Genomic DNA, 6,313 nt, shown 5'->3' with positions numbered 1-6,313 from the left:
AAGGATGGAATCATTAGCACTTACTTTGGCCGGTTATCAACAAATATATCCGAGCTATTGCCAGATAACCCTTCACTTACTGTTAAATCATTGGCAATTTAATTTTTGAAAATTCACTCCCTTCCTGTTTTATTTTTGCATGAACCTCATCAAAGGAATTAAGTTTGATTTGTTCAATCCTAATATTTTCAATGTCCTAGCTCCTCTTGACACGGTACAGTCCATCCAAGCTTGGGCAGGGGTGTTATAATCATAGCCAATTTGGATTATACTGGCCAAAAAGGCCTCAGGTTCAGGCACCACCATGCAAAAGTTTTCTAATCATAACAAGAAGTAAGAACTCCACAATTTGTCATTTTTTGGGGGGAAAATAAAAATTAAGACTGGCATTTATATTACATCATTCAAGGCCTCGGTTTTTCCCAGAGCATTTTACAGCTAATGAAATACTTTGAAAATGTAATCTTTGCTGCAGTGTCATAATCACAAATGTCAATTTGCACTCAGCAAGTTCCTGTGGACAACAACTGGGATGTATATCATGCAATTTACTGGAACAATTCCAGGCAATGATATTCTGAGCTGCAATAGGATTATTGTGAATAAAACTACCTTTATAGTTCACAATAAATTCATTTGGTAGAAAACTATCTGAAATGTACAGCCAGTTCTTTAAAATGATAATATTTTGAGCTTAATGTCTAACTTCGCCATTAAACAATATTTTTTAGTATATTGGCCTATTTTCTACAATAATGAATATGCTAACACAATAACGAATACTTTAAGTTGACATTGGTTCCATTGCTTTGCTTGTTCCTGCTGTTACTTCTTCATTAGCTGGTAAATTGATTGTGTGAGATCCTAAAGAGATATTAAAGAGTAAGACAGGTATGATTACCCTTTGCCCATATGATCTAATGTCGGCAGAATGGCACCTTCAAACAGTCTGTTCATTATTATAACATCTGTGTGCAGTCAGTGCCAACTTCATTGATAATTGGGACAAAATTGCTTTTTACCAGCACGATGTAAACCCAAGTTCCTGTGCTATACCTCTTAAAGGAGAGATTAAACCTGGTGTAATCCTGGGGACTCTTTCTGAGTTGCACGTAATCCAAAAAAGAGAGAAAAGTGGCTGAACATAGAACAGATCAGTACCCAGAACTTGTCATGTTGCACTGGGGGGTCTATTCACATCTCCTCCAAACATACCTTTCTCATTCTCTTTCAACAAGTACCACCACCACCTGTGCAGCTCAATCTCTCCTGGTCTCCACCTTAGCACAGACCTGAACTTTTGTTTTCTCTGCCTCGTCTCTCTTTCCCTGCAATTTAAAACACATTGAAGACAGTACTAATGCTGACACATCAGTGACACACAATTATATAAACTTCCATCAATCAGGAAAACCAAATATGTGCTGGTGGCAGAGGAACTTGTTTGGCATTGACTAAGGTAAGTCACTATTCAGCTGTCAAGAATGATGACAATACAGCCACACCTGAACAATTCATCGATCCTCCCTTGGTTTCTTGGAAAATATATATCTGCATTTGCCTGAATTTTGGAAACAGCTTTCTTTTGTGTTTGTGTGAGGCTAAAATTAGCTCATGGAGATAATATAACTTCTTGCTTATGCCTATAATTGGTATATTTTCTGACCCACAATATATTTGTGAACACCAGATCAGAAGCTGTCTTACTTTGTTCCAACTTAGGCATTACTATACAACAGGTCATCTTATCATTGCTGAGTGAAATTCAGCATATCAGGCTGAGTGATATTCAGCATATCAGACTGCATCCATGGAGAAAGTAGCAGAGTAATGTTTCAGTTTGAAATGAAACTAGCACAGTTGGTGAAAGAAGGTGGTAAGGGCAGAAAAAAAATGAATGCTGGAAATGTGAGTCATAAAACTGAGCGTTATCTGAATTTTTATCAAGAGTGCCTGATTATCAGAACTTCTGATTACCTTTGCTCATCAAAGACACATCTGTTTATGATAACATCTGCACAAATAACTTATTTGCTATTGTTACCTGTGATAAGACTGTGATAATAAACAACGATTTTTAAAAAACTAATTTTTGCCTGAACCTTTTAAGTAACCATCAGAGTTGGAATACAAACAAAGACAACAGACTTACTGACTCAAGCACCCATGGTAATGAAAGAGCAATTGTTGCAATGTTTGAATATTTTTTCACTTTTGCTGGTATTATCAATCTACTGGTTTTAAAAAAGTTTTAAATGATCGTTGTAATTTGTTTATAATATTTATAAGGAAGTTAATTTTAATTCAAGCACTTGGGGAAAATTCACTGGTATTTTTAAAAAAAATTCCTTCCAATTTATCATTAGATTTGAATAAAGCATGTTCGCCTTAGCAAATAGAGTTCACTGCAAATATGATGCTTTCTATTTTCTGTGCCCTAGCATGAGTTCTACTGAGGCCTTAGGAAAGTTCCCAAACTTTTAAAGGGGAAATAGTAATCAATTTCAAAGAGGATGGCTTATTTTTATTAAAGTATTGGGAAACTCCAAGTGCACATGTATGCCCAGAGAAAGGGACAGAAAAAGTCTGGGCTGTTCAACCTTCCAAAGACATCAAGGGCCAATCTATATTCATAACCATGTCCCTTAAATAAAAGATCAGAGTCTTCAAGAATGAGTGTAAATAGGTTTTGCAAATGACAGAATCATGCAGCACAGAAAAGCGTTCTTTGGCCCATTAAGTCCATGCTGACCAGCAAGCATCCATTGCACTAATCCGATTTTTCTACATAGTTCCCCGTCATCTCCAACCCTTTGTATTTCCCCTGCCATCCACGTAATTTACAGTACTCAATTAACAACACAAACAACACAATTTTGACATGTGGGAGGAAACCAGAGCAATCAGAGGAAACCATATGGTCACAGTGAGAACGCCCAAGCTCTGCACAGAGAGCAGCTGAGGTCAGGATTGAATCCAGGTCTCTGGAGCTGTGGGTAGTACTGTCTTCTACTGCACGACTCTGCCACACTTTATTCCCGTTTGTAAAGCTGAATCTTCAGAAGCTTCGTCCCTTGAAATCCAGCAACAGATGAATTCAAGTAATTTACAAGTTCACTGTACTGTCTGCATTACAGTTTCAAATGTCTTTGTGGTAACACACGACCTGGTTTGCTTCTCATGAACTATCATGCAGGCTTCATTTTGCACAGGCTTTTGTGCCCTTGCGAGGGTTCTTAACCAATAAGGAGCTTCAAAAAATTTACCTTCAGGTTTACAGGACATTGCATAATTAGGCTGTTTTCTAGTGATCTTCCAACTGTGGTAATATTCCTATGAAATCTGGCATTGTAAAATCCTATATACTTATCATGTGTCACTCCATAAATTTTGACCAGTAGCAAAATATGCAATTTTCTTGTCAAGTAATATTTTATTAGTTTTATTGTTAAATAGTATACTTATAATTTATTATGAAGAATTTAATAATTGTGCTTTATTTAAACAGCTGCTAAGATGGAGTCACTGAAGCTTATACCACATCTCAAACAGACAACAGTGTTCATAAATAAATCCCTTGGGCCTTGTTAAAATTTGCAAGAAGAACTGTGCCCACAAAGCCAACGTATTGCAGCCAATCAACTGTAACTGAACAAGTAAGACCAGCGTTATCCATTTTAACAATGTAATTATATAAACAGTAAGTTTAGAAATGAAAATTCACACAGAGTTCTTTTTACATAGAATCTTGCATCTTCCAGAATCTGCCCAGAATTATAGGAATTGCCTAGAATTATAGGAATTGCCTAAAATTAACCCTGGAATGACTTATCCATTTTTATATCCCTTTTCTTCAGGAAGATCCACGCTTCACGTGAAGTTCCTCCCCAGAATAAACCAGCAACATAGAAAAATTGAATGGAATGCACTAAGTTTCAATAACGTTCCATGATCAATTTTCTTTTGCCTTGTTATCAACAATTTATATTGACATATCAATATATGTAATAAAATAGTCATATTCATTGGTTAAATATTATTTTATATACTTAAGGTTCTCAGTAGGGTTTTGCTAATGCTGGAAGAAATATTGCTTTAAAGATGAAAGCAACATTTTTGTTAAGGGTCCGCGGTCAACATATCTACTGATAATCTTATAGTGAAAGGTTGCCACTCCCACCCCCACCCCTTTGTGAAATAAGTGATAAGGTATCATGCAAGTCATTCATTAAATGGAGATAAGATTTCCTAGTAACTGATGTCCCACCATCTTCTCACATCCCGTGTTGTCAGTGCCGTTATTTATCTGCACACTTTTAATTTGTTGCTGAAGAATTACGAATTAGGAAATTCTGTTCAACTTAAAAGGTTTAGATCATGGCTGAATAACAAGGGAAATTAATATCTCTTTGTACTGTTGGTTTACTTTTACTACCTCAATGTTCAATTTAGGGAATAAATTTTCCTCTACTGTTAATGATAACTGTGTATTGTTTAACTTAAGTCCCATTTGGTTACATTTAACAGAGATGTGACTGTATACAGCTCTTTTTGTATTCTTCTAAAGAGTGTTTAACAGACAATTAAGTGCTTTTGAAATATAGCCACTGTTATAATGTACAAAATTCAGGAACCAATATGCCAGAGCAAGGTCCTACAAATGACAATCTTATAATGACCAGATAATGTGTTTTATAAATGTTGAGTTAGGATTAAATTAGGCCATGGCTCTTCTTTAAAATAGAGCTGAGAGACTTTTATTTTCTCCTAAATAGAGCACACAGAGTCTTGGTTTATTGTGATATCCAAAATACAGCACCTCCAACAATGTAGTATTTCCTTATTATTCCAAGATATCTTTGCCCATGTCTTTGAAGTGCGAAATTGAACACACAAGCTCTGGGTCTAAGGCATGAGTGTTACCAGATGAGTTGCAAATGATACTTCTTATACTTTGGATGAAACAATTCTTCACCTCTGTTGCAGATCAGTTTGTCTTCAAGGCCAATTTTCTTCATGTGAAATTTGCTTCTGCTATACATTAGTTTATCAGTGTTCTGTGAACTGCACACCTCTTATGCCTGATCTTACTCAGAAAAAGAAAATATATTTTGCACAGATGCAAAGGAACAATTAGCTTCCTTCTGATCATTATCATTTGATGATTCTGGGATACTCTGTTGTGTTAGACATTTAACAAGATTTGTTAACTTTTTTTGCAGAAATTCCCAAACTGATTCAATATCTAGACACAAGAGACTACAGATGCTGGAATCTGGAGCAACACACACAATGCTGGAGGAATGCAGTGGAGTTGAATTGAGTTGAATGGAGCCCGCTGATTTGATTCAATATCTAATCAGTTTAGGCTGAACCAACATGGTAAAGATTTCCAAACACAATTAATGCAGACTTTGTCAGAAATTAAATCATGCAAAATAATAAAGTGCAATTAATGTAATCTAATGACATGAGATTAAAATATAAACTCTTAGTTTAATAGGTACAGCACTCAGAGCAATGGGCACTGAAACAGAAATTTAGCAATGTTGAACCTTGGCCATGAAAAGGCAATTAAGTTTCAACTTTCTGTTCAATGATTGAAGTTAAACTTCCACAGGGCAGCTCACATGTTTTATTAAGTATAACCTGGCCTTGGGCCTCAACAAATGATTTAGTGGAGATAATACCATTGTTTGGTGTCATGTAGAATACTTACAACTATATGGTTTATAAATCTGTTTCAATTCTCTCAAAATGTATTATTGAAAATACATTGGACTTTATCTAATTCTGCCATAATATAACTCCAATAATAAATAAAAACAGGAAATGTATGTTTAACACACAGTAAATGAACTGCTGTGTCTCAATTCTTAATTTTGGAGCAAAAATGTCATTACAATTCTTTTGGTTTTATTGAACTGAAAAGGCGATTTGCAATTATGCTGATCTTTCCCTCATGCAATGTCCCTTTAAGAACACTGCGCACAAGCATGAAATAATGGGTAACAATTTTAGTACAAAATAATGCCTTCAACCTTTGGTTTTGAATAGGAGCACATGCTGTCTGGGGAAAATTGACAATGTATCCATAAAAGATGCATTGAAGTCCACACATCAGAGTAAGATGCTGGAGAAGCACTTTAGTTTGATGATAGTTCCCCTGAGAACCATCTGCCAGTTGCTTCATCTTTGTATTGCCATTTTCTAAGCCAAACTCCAGTTATACCCTACAAAGATATATTTTGTTAGGGCTAGCCTCTTTTAAGGCAGCAATATGGGAACTTCTGATTAGGAGAGTCCCTGCCTT

The 6,313-nt window shown here is 35.7% G+C and overlaps 1 long non-coding RNA gene across 1 annotated transcript; it reads left to right on the top strand.

Annotated features, from left to right (window-relative positions):
* Nucleotides 1–2,996: 2,996 nt before the first annotated feature.
* On the top strand, nucleotides 2,997–5,662 carry LOC127580982 (uncharacterized). Its single transcript, XR_007957916.1, has 3 exons — nucleotides 2,997–3,101; nucleotides 3,509–3,656; nucleotides 5,223–5,662. It is a non-coding gene; the product is annotated as an uncharacterized LOC127580982 (long non-coding RNA).
* The last annotated feature ends 651 nt before the right edge of the window (nucleotides 5,663–6,313 follow it).

The sequence above is a fragment of the Pristis pectinata genome, chromosome 20 (assembly GCF_009764475.1).
Source record: "Pristis pectinata isolate sPriPec2 chromosome 20, sPriPec2.1.pri, whole genome shotgun sequence".
Classification (NCBI taxonomy): Eukaryota; Metazoa; Chordata; class Chondrichthyes; order Rhinopristiformes; family Pristidae; genus Pristis; species Pristis pectinata.
This window is presented reverse-complemented; position numbering and strand designations above follow the sequence as displayed.